General features: G+C 38.5%; 1 protein-coding gene across 2 annotated transcripts in view; it reads right to left on the minus strand.

Annotated features, from left to right (window-relative positions):
- LOC131427598 (potassium/sodium hyperpolarization-activated cyclic nucleotide-gated channel 2) overlaps positions 1 to 17,898 on the minus strand; it is a 1,904,453-nt gene that overhangs the window by 1,683,759 nt on the left and 202,796 nt on the right. The window lies entirely within an intron of this gene.

The following is a 17,898-nucleotide window of genomic DNA, read 5'->3' on the forward strand; positions in this document are numbered from 1 at the left end:
TCTTCTTGTCTCCTTTTTTGTACACAGGGAACATATAAGAAGATTTCCAGATATCAGGAAATACTCCAGTCATGAGTGACAGTCGGTACAGAAGACATAGAGGTACTATAATGCCACTAGAGCATCGCTTCAAAATAACTGCCGGGATACCGTCGGGTCCAGCAGAGTATGAAGACTTCATTTTTGCGACTGCTGTTTTTACGGAACTTGCGCTTATGTTAATTCAATTCATTGACTGTCCCAAAACGGGAACGTTAAGTGCCGCCTGGGTGATTTGGGAAGGTGCTAAGATTTCTCTAGAAAATATCTCAGAGAATTTTTTCATGAACATTTCGCAAATTTCCTGCGTGCTAGAACTTGTCTGTTCATTGTAAAACATAGATGAAGGAAGATCTGACTCCTTCCTTTGCTCGGTAACGTGCTTCCAGAATGATTTTGGATTAGACTTTAGTCTCCTCTGTACACTGCGTAAATAGTTGGCATAGCAACGTTCAGCTGTCTTTTTGTAAACTTTGTTGATTTCTACGTAGTTTTGCCGGAGCAACAAACCTCCGTTCTTAGAATATTTCTTTAGTGCTGTCCTTTTTAAACTTTTCAGTCGTCGTAGTTCTACGGTTTGCCACGGTACTTGTTCGGGTGGCTTACTGATTTGTTTAGGGACATATTGGTCAATAGCATACATCAGAACGTTGGAAAATGTTTGAGCTGCAAGATTAACATCGCCATTGTCAGGAATTTCACTCCAGTCAATACTTGTAAGAAATGCAATAATACTATTGTGGTCAGCTCTTTTAAAATTATATCTGACGATGTGAGCTATCTTGCAATTGTTCAACGATCGATTCCATTCAAGCTCAATGTGCAGAAAAGGATGATGCCTAACGGACTTCACCAGAGGAGAGGGTGCTGCGCTGATTTTAGGTGCACAGTCCGAGTTGCTTGAAAAACATAGATCGAGGATTCTATTGTGCTCATTTTTAACGTGATTTACTTGACGCAGTAAATTAAAACTGTACCGGTCAAGCAAGTTGATAATACCAGCGTGAAACGAGGAATGCATTGGATCTGCAAACAGAAAACCATCGGAAGCTGTGAGCCATTTCAGGCTAGGAAAGTTGAAATCGCCGACGATAAGTATTTCATCTGCCGGATGCATATGGGCAGCAATGACATCTTCTAACGACTGAATATGCGAGTCAATCAATGATAAATCACGAGTCCGATTCGGTGGAATATAAACCACACAGAGAAACAACGAACAGTCGCTCAGTTTAATTTGCACCCATACCTGCTCGACACAGCTCCCAGATGCGCTAATAATTAGCCGTCCTTTCAAGCGGCGGTGAATAGCAACGAGCACGCCACCACCGAAACTCTTCGAACTGTTGCATGGGTTACGATCGCCACGGAAAACTTCATAATTGGTGCCAAATGCTTGCGTAGAGAGGGTACTATCACTCAGCCAAGTTTCCGTTAACGCGATAATATCAAAACATTCATCCGAACAAGCCAGTAAGTAATCGGTCAGGCATGTATTCATACCGCTGACGTTTTGGTAATACAATAGAACCGATTGCGGGCTGGAAGCAGGAAAGAAGTCAATGCCGGTATTGTCCAAACGTTTTGTATACTTGCCGGCGGTGGCGGGTTGGAAGACCTCATCGCCGATCTCGCACACAGGACCGGGACGTCTGATGAGCGCTGGCTCGACTGTAGCGAGCGGGTCAGAGGCTTCCATAAAACCAACTGCGGTGCGTCCCGGTGTCTGGATTGAAAAAATCGAGCTGGAACCGGAAAACGAATCAGCACAAGCAAAACTAGAAGTTGACGAATACTTGCCAAGGTGGAAAGTTTGGAAGCCCCCTTCACCACATCCGCCCGCAGGACCGGGACGACTGATGAACGCTGGCTGCGATGGCAGGACTGGGTCGGAGGGGTCGAAGGCTTCCACATTGCCATCAACAGTGCGTCCCAGTGTTCTGCATTCAGTTATTGCTGGACAGCTACGTCTGTTACTTCCGTTAATGTAGGCGTTGGAGACAAATTCGCAGGAGTAAGGTTCCGAAATTTTTGAGAAGACTTTTCCTCGAATTCTCGAAAATATATACCTTGTGGCCAAGTTGCTGGATCCAAAGCAACGGATTCCAAAGCAGGATCGAGGCCAACTTTAAACGAAACAAACGTCATGTTGCTAATGTCAGAACCTTTGGCAACCAACTTGACTACCACTGGATCCTGAGTCATTCCCAAATTGGCACGTACCATAGCGGAAATGTCATTGTTGGTGACATCCGGGCGAATGCGTGACAAATACAACCAAAATTTATCAATTGGTTGTTCACACACTGGAACACAAACGACACTTTCCCCTATTTGTTTCGACCCGGTTTGACACGCAAAACCTTCGAGATCAGGTCCGCGAGGCCTCTTGGCTGGACGACGATATTCAGAGGATGGCCAGGGTCGATTGAACGGTTTAGTTGCTTGTAGTGTTGGCTTGGACAACGATTTGATCTCGCTTTGTAGGCCGTTTATTGCTTCCGTGAGTGACATCAATGGAGACTTTTCATCTGCCGCTTTTGTAATAGATCGAAGATGTGAATTCTCGAATAAATTCGCACAGTCATCACACATCCAAAAGAGATTTTTACGATGCGTAGTGAAATAGCCCAAAAGAGCACGGGAGACACCAGAACATGGCAAATGAAACATACGACCGCAGTATCCACGACAGACAACTGAGTCGATTCCGGTGATAACCTGGCAGCACTTGGCACAATTCTTCTCCATGCTTATCTCAACGGCCGGAAAGCGCCTTTAACTAGGCTTCACACAGAACAGGGGTATGCGGGGAGCTTGATCGAGTCGGTTGCTTATTGTTCAAATCGCAGCACAGCGTATAGCAGTAGGCACAGAACGAAGGAATGCAAATCACTATCCGATTTACAGCTGACGGCCAAAAACAACACTTTAAACCGGTTCAGACAGCAAACGGTCAATCACTCATCAAAAACTTAAGCAAAACGATTACGTAGAAATAACTTAAAAACGCATAAAATACGGACCGAAAATCACAACAAACTCAAATTGAACAGTGTTCCCAAAAAAAAGTTGTAGTATTATTATGGTTCTAAAAAGAACCGAATAGAAGTAGTATGGAATAAAGAACTGGACCTGAGTTCAAGAACTAAATTTAGAACCAATAACAGACTCAGAATTCAGTTTCAATTCTAGAACTACAATTTCGAAACTGAAATCAGTTCCGGAATATAGTTCCAGAATCCAGTTTCAGCACGCAGGCTCTGAGTTCTAAACCTATATTGTGGAACTAAAATCTGAAATTGAAAATCTTCTCGCCCTGATGGCCAGCAATCGAATGAGAGTTGCGACCTGAGCGTTTGAGGTTTTAACCACGCAGAATGTGCACTCTCCGTCTGAACTGCTTATTGCAAACTTAAGCAGTTCAACTTGAACCGCTAAGCAGACGTAAAGTTAATGCTATTTGCAAAACACATATATTTTGGTACCGAAGTACCACGTCTTTCCTGACGTGCCGAACGAAAACGTTGTTTTCGGCTTATTCTGGCCGATGCAGGTATGGTCTTCTTATGTAATTAGTCTTTTTCAAGACTAAGAAATTAATAAGCCTTTTTTAAGGATAGCCATTCAAAGAACTATTCTTCGAACAAATCAGTCTTTATTAAGACTACTGCAAAATCAGTCTTCATCAAGACTTTTCCAAATTAGGGTCTAATCGAAGACTAAATTAACCTAGTTAATTTAATTTCAAATTTCATTCATTTAAAAAATGCCTGCGCCCACCGGAAACTTAAGGCTAAAAATAATTCAATACGGAATAAATCACAATCCGTTATTCAACATTTTTCTAATAACATTCACGATCTTATAGAATCTGAATGTAAAATTAAAAGACAACGAACGGATTTCCCTTCCTTTGATTCTATGCCGTCTAACAATATCTACTAGATTCTTACTGAATCCGATTGTAGCGATACAGAAGAAACTTTTTCAAAAAATCCCAAAATGGACGCTTGTCGTTCTGGGAAGAAACAACAATCTATGCTTTCTACTTTTCTCCCGGAAGTAAAAGTCTCATTTCAAATCGGACGAAGAGGAGAAAGTCGAGTCTTGGTTGATCGATTGGAAGATTATGAACGTCTTATCCGATACTTGTCCGAGAAACTTCATAAATTTTATTCATATGATATAAAATCAGACAGACCCTTCAAGGCTGTCTTGAAAGGCATATCAAATGATCAAAGTACTGATGAAATTAAAGATGAACTGAAAAAATTGCTTGGTTTTGCCCCTTTCCAAGCTATACTTATGAAAAAAAGAGCGAACGCTCTGGAATTTCCCATGAACTTTACCTAATACACTTCAATCGAAGTGATGTAAACAATCTGAAAACTTCAGAAAAAGTACGTTTCATTTCCCACATTAAAATTCATTGGGAACATTATAAACGGCATAATCGCATTGCAAACTTAACGCAATGTCGTCGTTGACAAGGCTTCGGCCATGGAACCAAAAATTGTCATATGGATATATGGTGCTTGAATTATGGTAAATCGCATTCGAAAGACGTTTGTCCAATTAATGCAACCACTGATAAATTTTTATGTTCAAATTGCGATGGAAATCATAAATCCAATCATTTAAAATGACCCATTAGGGAAAAAATTTTAAACGCTCGTTTGCTTAGACAACAAGTCAAATCAACGACCTTAAATTTACAGAACATACCTGAAAATCAAAAAACCGTTACAAATGCCACGCCTAATTCTTCTAAGGCACTTGACAGTTCGGCTGAAAAGTTCGTATCGTTTAATAGAAACACACATTTTTTTACCAAAATTCGTTTTTATTATTCAACATAATTGCCATCAGAGGCGATACAGCGATTATAGCGATCTTCCAACTTTTCGATACCATTTTTGTAGTACGATTTGTCCTTTGCCTCAAAATAGGCCTCAGTTTCAGCGATTACCTCTTCATTGCTTCTAAATTTTTTACCAGCGAGCATTCTCTTCAGGTCTGAGAACAGGAAAAAGTCACTGGGGGCCAAATCTGCAGAATACGGTGGATGAGGGAGCAATTCGAAGCCCAATTCGTTCAATTTCAGCATGGTTTTCATCGACTTGTGACACGGTGCATTGTCTTGATGAAACAAAACTTTTTTCTTCTTCAAATAAGGCCGTTTTTTTTTTAAATTACGTCCATCAAACGCTCTAATAACGCTATATAATAGTCACTGTTGATGGTTTTTCCCTTTTCAAGGTAGTCGATGAAAATTATACCATGCGAATTCCAAAATACAGACGCCATAACCTTACCGGCCGATTGTTGAGTCTTTCCACGCTTTGGGTTCGGTTCATCGCGTGCAGTCCACTCAGCTGACTGTCGATTGGGCTCCGGAGTGAAGTGATGGAATCGGTTTCATTTCGATATAACAGCTCCAAACACTGCTCAGAATCATCAATTCGTTGTTGTTTTTGATCGATTGTGAGCTCACGCGGCACCCATTTTGCACAAAGCTTTCTCATATCCAAATATTCGTGAATAATATGTCCAACACGTTTCTTTGATATCTTTAGAGTGTCAGCTATCTCGATCAACTTCACTTTACGGTCATTGAAAATCATTTTGTGGATTTTTTTCACGTTTTCATCGGTAACAGCTTCTTTTGGACGTCCACTGCGTTCATCGTCTTCGGTGCTCATATGACCAGTACGAAATTTTGCAAACCACTTACGAATTGTTGCTTCGCCCGGTGCAGAGTCTGGATAATACTCATCAAGCCATTTTTTGGTATCGGCGGCACTTTTTTTCATCAAAAAGTAGTGTTTCATCAACACACGAAATTCCTTTTTTTCCATTTTTTTTTCACAATAACAAAAGTAGCTTCACTCAAAATGCAATATCTCATAAACTAATAATCAGACAGCTGTCAAATTTATACACGTATCTTTTGAAGGTTGGTACTAACTGAAAATGGTATGAATTTAATTCTAGTGACGACCTCTCATAGAAACGATACGAGCTTTTCAGCCGATCTGTTATTTCTTCGAATTTAAAACAAAAAACAAGTGCGCCTTCCGATTCGTCTTCTAACGAAAACAATTAATTGACAAGTAGATCGACCTTGTCATCATCTTCTTCCAATGTCAGTTGCGCTAGTGTAACAGGTAGAAATCTTCCACTCAATTCTTCCAATGTAAATAATCAAAACACAGGAACGCCTTGCAGTTCATCTTCTAACAAAAACAATTTATTAATAGGTAGATAGACAAAATCATCTTCTTCTAATGGCAGTCTACCTACCAATATTCCTTCAATGCCATTCGCTTCTTTAAATGAAGTCGATCTAGGCCATATAACTGAAAATAAATCCACAAGATCAACTCTTTAAGTGATCATCTGAATGAATTCGACTTCATCACTTTTTGAAGCATTTCAAATCGGATGGAAATTTGCAAATAATATTATATTGAATTTAAAATTTAACAGTGATGTTAAATAATTATTTGAATATTTTAAATTGGAATGCTCGATCTTAAAAATCGAGTAAAGATGAATTTTATAATTTTTTCAAAGTTCGCAAAATTCATATCGCCATTGTGACGAAAATTTTCTTAAACCAAATGTCAAATTGAAAAGTAATAAATATTATGTGGTTCATCGATTTGACAGGTTTACTGGAATGGGTGGTGGAGTTGCCATTTTTGTACAACGGCAAATTAATCATCGAATTTTACCTTCTTTTAATACTAAAGTTATTGAAAGCTTGGGAATCGAAGTTGAAACCATTCATGGAATTAATTTCATCGCTGGAGCATATTTGGCATTCCAATGCACCGGCGAACAATTAAATTTCTTCAAAGGCGATTTGCAAAAACTCACAAGATATCGACCGAAATTTCTCGTAATAGGGGAATTGTCGGCAAAATAACAGTAATGGTAAAATACTTCATAATAAACTCTCAGCTGGTTACTTTACAATTCTTCATCCCAGTAATCCGACTTGTTTCTCTTCCGTGAAAACCCGTCTACAATTGATCTGGTTCTAACAGATCAAAGTCTCATTTGTAGTGAACCGATTACACATGCTGACTTTGACTCAGATCAACTTCCTGTAACATTTAGACTTTCCAACGAAACTATAATTAATCCAATTAGTTCTATATTCAACTATCATAGAGCTAATTGGTTTTATTACAGATCTCACATTGAAAATTATGTGTATCATGAAACTATTTTAGAAAATTCTGCGGACATCAACACAGCAATAGATAATTTGAATCATTACATTATCGAAGCTAGAAATCTTTCAGTTCCCAAAGCTCAAACTAAATTAAATTCCCCTATCATCGATGACAATCTTCAACTGCTCATTCGGTTGAAGAATGTTCGTCGATGACAATATCAACGTTGTCGTGATCCTGCTATGAAAAACATAGTTAAGGATTTACAAAAAGAAATTAAACATAGATTTACTCTTTTGTGAAAAGAAAATTTCGCTAAAGAAGTTGAACAAATTAAATCATATTCTAAACCTTTCTGGAAACTTTCTAAGGTTCTTAAGAAACCTCAGAAACCAATTCTTGCTCACAAGGAAAGAAATCAAATACTTCTTACAAATGGCGAAAAAGCTCTAAAACTTGCTCAGCAGTTCGAGAGTGTCCACAATTTTAATTTGAACGTTGTGAGTTCTATTGAAAATGAAGTCTCACTGAAATATGATCATATTTCAACCCAAATATTTTCTCAAGATGACATTATTGAGACGAATCTTGACGAAATTAAATCAATTATTAGGAAACTTAAAAACACGAAGGCTCCTAGTAATGATGGAATTTTTAATATTCTTATTAAAAATCTTCCCGATGCTGCCTTCAGACTCCTGGTTAATATTTTCAACAAGTATTTTTCATTAGCTTACTTCCCAAAAAAATGGAAAACGTTAAAGTATTTCCTATCCTCAAACCTGATAAAAACCCAGCAGAAACATCAAGTTATCGACCAATTAACTTACTTTCTTCTATCAGTAAACTTTTTGAAAAAATTATCTTGTTGAGAATGATGTCTCATATAAATGAGAATTAAATCTTTTTACCAGTGCAGTTTGGATTTCGTCATGAACATTCAACTACTCATCAACTTGTCAGAGTAACGAACATGATAAAAGCAAATAAATCTTCTCGGTTATCCACTGGAGTTGCTCTTCTAGACATAGAAAGAGCATTCGACAGTGTTTGGCACAAAGATTTAATAGCAAAAATGTCTGATTTCCAGTTTAATATTTATTTGATCAAAATGAATTGAAATTTTTTAACTGATCGTATATTTTCACCTCTGATCTTCTCAAATCTACCCGTTGATTGTCAGAAATCGCTATTCTGTGACGACACAAGTCTGTTAGCCACAGGTAGAAATCTAAGAGTGATCTGCAGTCGCCTACAAAGAAGTTTACATGTTTTCAGTAATTATCTGTCAAAATGGAAAATTAAACCAAATGCAGCCAAAAAGGCAGTTAATTATCTTTCCTCATAAGCCAAGAGCTTCTTTTCTTAAACCAAACAATAATCACATTCTCAAATTGAATGGCTTGGAATTGACATGGTATGATCAAGCTAAATACTTAGGTTTAACGTATGACAAAAACTCACTTTCAAGGATCACATTGAAGGAATTCAGGCAAAGTGAAATAAATATATATAAAATGTTTATATCCTCTTATAAATCGAAAGTCTAAGCTCTGTCTAAAAACCAAATTGTTAATTTATAAACAAATTTTCAGACCAGCCATGCTTTATGCAGTACCAATTTGGTCAAGTTGTTGTTTCACCAAGAAGAAAACGCTTCAAAGGATTCAGAATAAAATTCTGAAAATGATTTTGAGGCGTCCTCCCTGGTTTAGTACAAATGAGTTACACAGACTCACAAATATAAAACCATTAGATGTAATGTCACATAATATTATAAGAAAATTCCGACAAAAATCTATGCAATCTTCAATTGAATTGATTCGCTCTCTCTATTAGATAGTAAGTTAGTATATAAGTTCCTTTATCCCATTACATAATACAAGTAGGTTTAGAGTTTTCCCTACACAAAAATCTCTGAATTGCGGAAGCAAATGATGTCCTCATGGTAATAACCAAATCATATATATATATATATATATATATATATATATATATATATATATATATATATATATATATATATATATATATATATATATATATATATATATATATATATATATATATATATATATATATATATATATATATATATATATATATATATATATATATATATATATATATATATATATATATATATATATATATATATATATATATATATATATATATATATATATTTATATAATGGGGCTGAAAAGTCACCACTTGTGGCTGAACACCCAATTTAAATCTTGATAATTTAATTTTTACTCATATTCCAATAAATAGTTTTTAAAAAAACACTATTTTGTCCACATGTGACCTAAAGAGAAACTTGCTTTCCATGGTCAGTCCTAGATAAACTGCCTCATTCAACCAATCTATTTCAGAGCCATTTGTTTTAATTTTGTTATTCTCAGGTGGGAAAAGTCGGGGAGACTTAGAGTGGGGAAATATGACAGCTTGAGTTTTAGTTCCATTGATGCATATTTTCCACCTACTGAAATAATCAACCAGTACATCCATTCCTCTCTGCATTTTGTTTACTAATGAACGAATTACGACGGAGGTGTCATCGGCAAACAGTGAGAGTACGCCATCACCCGGAAGTGCCGGAATATCTGACGTGAAAATATTGAATAATATTGGGCCAAGGATACTACCTTGAGGAACACCAGCGGGAACATGAAATTTATCTGATGATAAGTTGTTAACAAAGACTTCGAAACTTCTGTTTGACAGATAGTTTTTCACTATTTTGATTAGATAGGTTGGGAAGTTGAGATGTGCCTTTTATGAATTAGGCCATCGTGCCAGACATTGTCAAACGCTTTTTCACCGTCTAACAAAATCATGCCAGATGTTTTCGAAACAGCCTAATTTCTTGAGAGAGTGTTATTGACTCTGACCAACTGGTGAATAGTAGAACGACCTCTTCTAAACCCCAATTGTTTATCCGGAAAAGTGTTATTTGTGTCCACAAAACCTAACAAATGGGACAGGATTGTTTTTTCGAACATTTTGGACAGTGAAGATGAGAGACTGATCGGACAATAGCTCTTCGGACAGGTGGGATCCTTTCCAGGCTTTTTTATTGGGATCACTTTGGCCACTTTCCAACTAGAGGGACAGTAGTTAAGGATCAAACATTGATTGAAAATAGATGCAAGATGTTGGAAAAATCTAACGCTAAGGTGTTTGAGCTCTATGTTGAAAATACAGGAAAATACAGTCAGCACCCGGAGCTTTCATATTTTTTGTACCTTTTGATGGATGGATTCTATCAACAGTTTCGACAGTGGCTGAAACAGTAGTTTTATGAGGACTGATCATATCTTTTTTAATGTGGAACTCATTTTTGTTTTCTATATAGGGGTGCAAACTAGAAACTCAAGAAATATACACGTAGAAATTTGGTCAGGTTTTTAACAATTACAGCTCAGTCAATTTTGTATCAATTCCTAATATTATGTCACCATTTGATTGGAAATATTTCTACGTATTGATTTGAATGTTCATAGCCATGTATTTTTAATTGTATATCATTGAAATGTTGATTAATAGCTAGCAGTGCCCTATTTGTCTGCAAAAAAATCTCCGGCAAACCGGATTTCCCTGCCATAGTCGACGGTTTTGAAGAAGTAAGCGATATATCAAAGGGAAAGCATCGCTCTGATTGGTCAATCGATGCAAAAGCGAAGCTGTTGGAAACACGCGAAGCTATAAATAGAAGTCAAATTATAGCTAACGTTTCAGTCCTACATGTAGCATGCCAGACGTAGGTTGTTGCTAGACAGCAAGACAAGAAGTGCCATAAAACAATTTGAAGCTTTAATTGGTATGCTCTGATCTTGTGTCATGCAAGCTCGGATGAAATTCCATGTAATGTCGTTTCGCCTGAGGAATTAACAACTACTCCAGGGTAAATTTTGAGTGCATAAGATTAATTTCTAATCTATATAAGATGCACTCGATTGATAATGAGAAAAAGTTTATCGCTTCAACCGAAATCGCAGAATGGTAGCAATGGTATAGAAAGGTTATAAAAATAACCGCTTGCATACAAAACTTGAACACAAGCTTGGGGAAGAGAAGCTTAAATATCGATATCCGTTCGCAAGCATGTATAAATATATAGTTGCATACATTTGGGATATTGATGTAATTTCGTCGGCTACAAAACAAATACAAATCAAGACAAATAGAGTCAATATTCTGGGTTCGCGTGTCCGGTGTTGGTTCCTAATTAAGATCAATCTAAGCAGACTCTCGCGCATTTGCGGATTCAAAATTCTGACGATTAATTGAAAATGTCGATCATTAGAAATTTTCTTTGCCTTGTTCCACATCAATGGCTCGAACAAACCCATGGGGCTGATCCTTGTAGTTTTTTTTAGTTGCCCACCACACTCCCCCACACCAAAAAGCTCTACAAGGAGCCCCCTGGTAATGGACGCAACTAATCTCAGTTCATTACAACTGGCAAAATTTTAATACTAACAAAAAAAACAAGAAGAACTGAGATTAAAACAATTTATTCTAAGATGTGCAATTAACTAATTTATTGGTGTGGAATCCCAGTGGAAATAAGTTTCCTTTTAAGGGATCCACGTTTAATATCTAAAATTGAATAATATAATACTGTTGACGTTTAACTAACATTGATATACAGATAGATTACGATTGATTAAATTGACGCTTATTGTATAAAAATTTCATTCAGTCTTTGTCTAAAGTAGTGCTTGAATCTAGATCTAAATATGGTACGGATGTTGATTTGTTGTATGTCAAGAGGAAGTGCATTAAATTTTGTAGGACCAACAAACAGAATACGCCTTTGGCCCAGAGTTGTGGTTGTTCGGATGCGTTGCAAGTTGCCATTACGGCGCGTCGCGTACAAATGGTTTGGAGTTGAAAACTGTATGTTACGATGTGTCGTGGCATGCAAGGTGTCATGAACGAACAACAAGGTTTGCATGTCACATAAGTAAGCTATTGGCAGAGCATTATGAGCTTGGTCGGAGTACAATGAAAACGTAGAGAACAGCAGAGGTCTATTGAAAATGGTTTTAAGACACCTATTCTGAAGAGTTTTCTGGCTGCACTGGGCTATATAAAGTACAGTTGATTTAACCGAGTATTATTTTTTAACGTTTTTCGCGGAGTGCGCTTACAATTGACGGAAATATATTTCTAAATCAAGAGACTATTATAAACCCGTCATATACTAGTGAAGTTCACACAGTTTTATACCCTTCGGCTGCTGTCAATATGTCGAAGAATAACAAGTGTGACGCTGTTGCTTGTTCTGGTTCAGCTGGTTCCCGAAGTTAGAAGATTTGCTGTGAACTTTGTTCCAAATGGTTTCACCATAAATGTGTGAATCTAAACAACATAGCAATTAGAAACCTTCGTGACAATCTTGGAGTGTGTTGGCTTTGCCCTGTTTGCCGCATAGCCAAAAATCGTTCACAATCATCAGGAACTATGGATCTGATTTTAAAACGCACCACCTCTACTCTGAAACTCATCGGCACCGTTTTGGATACACTACAGAGTTTTTGCAGAATAAACTCTATACCACTAGCTCAACCAGTTTACTGCCCTTCATCCCAGTCGAATGCACATGCAGACAACGGATATAGGACAAACCAGGACCGATTCGATGAATTTCAACTCAACATGAGCCACCTATTCGATTCTTTTTTTGTCGACAAAACCAATAAGCGTCCGCGCACCAGCAGTACTTCTCGGCCTTCGCTTCCACTGCCAGATAAGATTGCGAAAGCTGACGTTCCAGTAACAAATGCTGCTTCAACGAATCTTACAAATCTCGACATTTCAGGCGAAGCCGCCGCTAACCATACAACTGCTGCTAATCAACATGCAACTTTATCCGCCGGTCTAGCCACCCGAAATACATCAGATGTTATCGCCGCCCCGCGTCCTTCATACAACTTGCCTGCCTGCTCTACCAATGTTACAGAAACGACCATAGCTCCTGTAACATCTGTTGCTTCGAGTATTGACAACGACAATGCCATGTCCATTGACATCATACCTTCCACAACTGTAACTCATCCCGATAATCATTTGCAATGTACAGTTACCACCGCCGTCGCAGCAATCACCAGTTCCGCCATCATTATCAATCAAACGACTGTTTCTTTCACACATGTAACAACAACTAGTGCCACTGCTTCATTGCCTCAGCAACATATTACAATTAAGCAGCCATTATACTCCGCCGTCCACACCAGTGACAACACCTGTTCTCCACTAGCAATACCAGCACTCACAACTACCACCGACATCAACCGAGCTACATTCAATGCACCTCCATACAACCCATTACCAATTCGTCAGAATAATGCCAGGCAAGTCAACGTCATTTCCAATATACCGTACAAAAATACCTGTCCGACTCATACAAACATTGCATCCTCTCAACAAAATGTAAACCTGATTACTCCACGCAATATTATTAGCACAAATGATATAACCGAGCAACCAAATAGTCAATACGTGTCTCTACAGGTTGCTCCTAGCGAACAGCAATTACACGGCTCAACTTCCGACGTTAATTGGTTCTACATCACCAGGTTCTTGCCAAGTGAATCTGAGGATAACATCAAATCCTAGATCCAAGCCCGAGCTAAGTGCAGTCCTGACTCTATCCATTGTTACAAAGTCTCACGCCTAAACAGAGATCGCCCACTCTCATTCATCTCATTTAAAATAAGTGTCCCTTTGACCTTAGAAAAAGTCATTACTTTACCAGATTTCTGGGCAGAAGGAGTCACAATCTCTCCTTTTTTAGTGCGCACCTCCAGTCAGAAGATATTAGCCAATATCAAGTACGCAAGCACACTGCACATACCAAGCCCGTCACGCTTCCCGTTACCCCTGCAGGGGGCTGTTCGCAGGCAGTTCACAACAGTATCTCGATCGGTTCATCTAAACACCCCGCCGACTCCGCGCCACACGATCAACCGAGTTACTAACATCATCAGTACCCAACAAAAGCTTCATTTCAAACCACTCTGGTTTGATAATGTTTTATCAAAACGTAGGAGGAATGAACAGTTCTCTCGATGACTATCGCCTTGCTTGTTCGGATTGCACTTTCGATCTCTATATATTCACCGAGACCTGGCTTAATGATCATACATTATAAAAGCAGATTTTCGGTAGTGAATATGCAGTATATAGACAGGATGGGAATTCACAAAACAGTGTTAAAAAGTACGGGTGTGTAATGTCAGAGACATAACTGGATATCGTTAATACGAATAAAACTGGCACTTTTTCTTTATACTTCCGAATATCAATTAGTTGATCGATTGTGTTAATTGTGCAAGTTTTGCCCTTTTACACTACTAGAATTTGAAACGATACACCCAAACTACAGTACAGATTAGTTACATCAAACACTCTGACACACAAATATTACAAAATAACCAGTATAGTCTTTATGATAAAATATTGGTGGTTTTTGAGAGAATCTCTTATGAAGGCGTGCGTGAAGGACCAAATTGTATAATTTCCTAAGATATTAAACACTGATTGGATATAAACGATTTTGAACACTGTTGCGAATTTAGAACTGTGAAAATTGCAAAACAACTTATCATATTATCTTAGATTTGCACTGCACTGCTAATTTCAATTTTGTCGTGAATACGACTTACTTTACTATGGGGTGCCTTTTCAAAATTAGCCTTATGGAAGAATGGGCAGAACTTAATCGTGAATATCTCGACTTGTATTAAAGGCACCAACATAATTCTTTCACCATTACATCAGAAATATGATCAGGAATTTAGGATAATATTTTGAACAGTGTGAGATAACCACAAACAACTCAAAAATTAAGTTTTCTCAAACTTTGAAAACAACGCGGAAAACTCTTTAGTTTTGCTTGGCTTTTTCGCGCAAGGACGACGATTTTGAGGTAGTCAGGCACATATCTTCAACTGACTGCGTATAAAAGGGGAACCGTGGTCGAAATTCGATCATTTCTTCTTGTGCGTTGGATGCAAGCAGACGTCGTGGGACCAGCAGCTTCGGAAAGTGCGCCTTCTGCGTGGTTAAAAACCTCAAACGCTCAGGTCGCACCTCTCATTTAGACTTCAGTCGTCAGGTGGAGCAGTCGGCAATGAAAGCAGATCTTTTGCGTGGTATAAAGCCTCAAACGCTTAGGTCATGCTTTCATTTGGACTTCAATCGTCGGGAGCAGCGGTCGTCAATAATGAGAGCAGACCTTTTGCGTGGTGCCAAACCTCAAACGCTTAGGTCGTGCTCTCATTTGGACTTCAATCGTCAGGTGGAGCAGTCGTCGATGAAAGCAGACCTTTTGCGTGGTGCCAAACCTCAAACGCTTAGGTCGTGCTCTCATTTGGACTTCAATCGGCAGGTGGAGCAGTTGTCGATGAAAGCAGACCTTTTGCGTGGTGCCAAACCTCAAACGCTTAGGTCGTGCTCTCATTTGGACTTCAATCGGCAGGTGGAGCAGTCGTCGATGAAAGCAGACCTTTTGCGTGGTGCCAAACCTCAAACGCTTAGGTCGTGCTCTCATTTGGACTTCAATCGGCAGGTGGAGCAGTCGTCGATGAAAGCAGACCTTTTGCGTGGTGCCAAACCTCAAACGCTTAGGTCGTGCTCTCATTTGGACTTCAACCGGCAGGTGGAGCGGCTGCTTGACCTTTGTTTTGCCAGCCAGGAACTTTCCGATTCTCTTACTCTAATCAGCGCTCCAACTAAACTGGTCAAAGTTTGTAACCATCATCCTCCTCTTCTAATCAATATTCGTGACCAACCAACTGTTACTTTTAAAAACATCGTTGAATCAATCTACTATGCTTTCAAAAAAGGAGATTACATTGCAATGGACACTTTTCTCTCATCATTGGACTGGATGTCTCTACTATCAAACAGCGATTGCAATTCTGCAGTATCGACTTGGACACACATTATTTTATACGCCATTGACAAGTACATACCGAAAAAGACACAACGTGAAGCACTACATCCACCTTGGTCGAATTCCATCCTGAAAGGCTTGAAATGTGCTAAGCGATCCGCTTTGAAAAAGTTGACCAAAAATCCTTCACTCCATCTCAGATCGCACTATTCGTATCTAAATCATCGCTATGAACGGTTGAATAAGACTCTCTACCAAGCATATCAACATCGGATACAGTGTAGTCTTAGGACAAACCCAAAAAGCTTTTGGCACTACGTTAATGAACAGCGTAAAGAAACGGGATTCCCAACTCACATGTCACTCGATGGTGTTCAAGGAGCATCATCACCTGCTATTTGTGATCTCTTCCGCAAGCACTTCAGCAGTGTTTTCTCTGACGAACTTCTAACGGATGAACAGACCGCCGAAGCATCCCGTAACGTTCCTCTGCTTACTCCCATAGGTCCTCATCCCAATATTACGACGGCTGTAGTGAGCAAAGCATGTTCTAAGCTGAAATCATCTTTCAGTGTGGGTCCAGACTGCATTCCATCTGTTTTACTGAAAAAATGTTCTAGCAGTCTGCTAGTTCCATTATCGATATTATTTAACAACTCCTTAAGGGACCCGAAATATGGAAAGAATCATACATCTTCCCAGTTTTTAAAAAAGGACGCAGAAACGAAATTTCCAATTACCGAGGAATAGCGGCGTTATGTGCAGTATCTAAATTATTCGAACGGATTGTCTTGGACTTTATTATGCATAACTGCTTAAATTATATATCCGAGAGCCAACACGGTTTTACGCCGAAACGATGTACATCTACAAATCTTGTATCATATATTTCGTTTATCATTCAATCCTTACAAGCACGACTACAAGTAGATGCCATATACACCGATTTCTCTGCGGCTTTTGATTAGATAAATCATCAGATTACCATTTCCAAACTAAATAGACTTGGTTTTAATGGTTCTTTTCTGAGCTGGCTTAGCTCATACCTAGTAGTGCGCAAAATGTCAGTGAAAATTGGTGACTGCTTTACATCACCGTTTGCAGTCAGCTCCGGAGTTCCACAGGGTAGTCATCTAGGACCATTCATATTTTTGCTCTACTTAAATGATTTAAATACTTTGCTGAAATGCAGGAAATTATCCTTTGCTGACGATTTCAAACTCTTCCATCTAATCAAAACTACCAATGATGCTTTGTTTCTGCAGTCACAATTAGACATCTTTAAAAATTGGTGCAGAGTAAATAGAATGACTATAAACGCCTCGAAATGTTCAATTATGTCGTTCACACGAAAACACTCAGTGGTAAAACTCGACTACTCTATTTCACAAACCGTTCTTAAAAGAGAATCGTTCGTTAAAGACTTAGGAGTTATCCTGGATTCAAAAATGAACTTCAAGCAGCATGTGGATTACACAATCAACAAAGCTTCTAAGTTACTCGGATTTATTTTTCGTGTTACGAGATGCTTCGAGAATATACATTGCCTAAAATCGCTATATTGTGCTCTGGTTCGTTCTACACTCGAATACGCAGCTGTTGTTTGGTCACCTTATTATCAAAATGATATTCAGCGTATAGAAGTCATCCAACATAAATTCATTCGTTTCGTGCTTCGCAAACTTCCTTGGAGAGATCCTCTAAATCTTCCGACTTACTCAGACCGTTGCAAGCTCATAGGTCTCGATCTATTGTCTGTTC

This window comes from Malaya genurostris, chromosome 2 (genome assembly GCF_030247185.1).
Source record: "Malaya genurostris strain Urasoe2022 chromosome 2, Malgen_1.1, whole genome shotgun sequence".
Taxonomy (NCBI): Eukaryota; Metazoa; Arthropoda; class Insecta; order Diptera; family Culicidae; genus Malaya; species Malaya genurostris.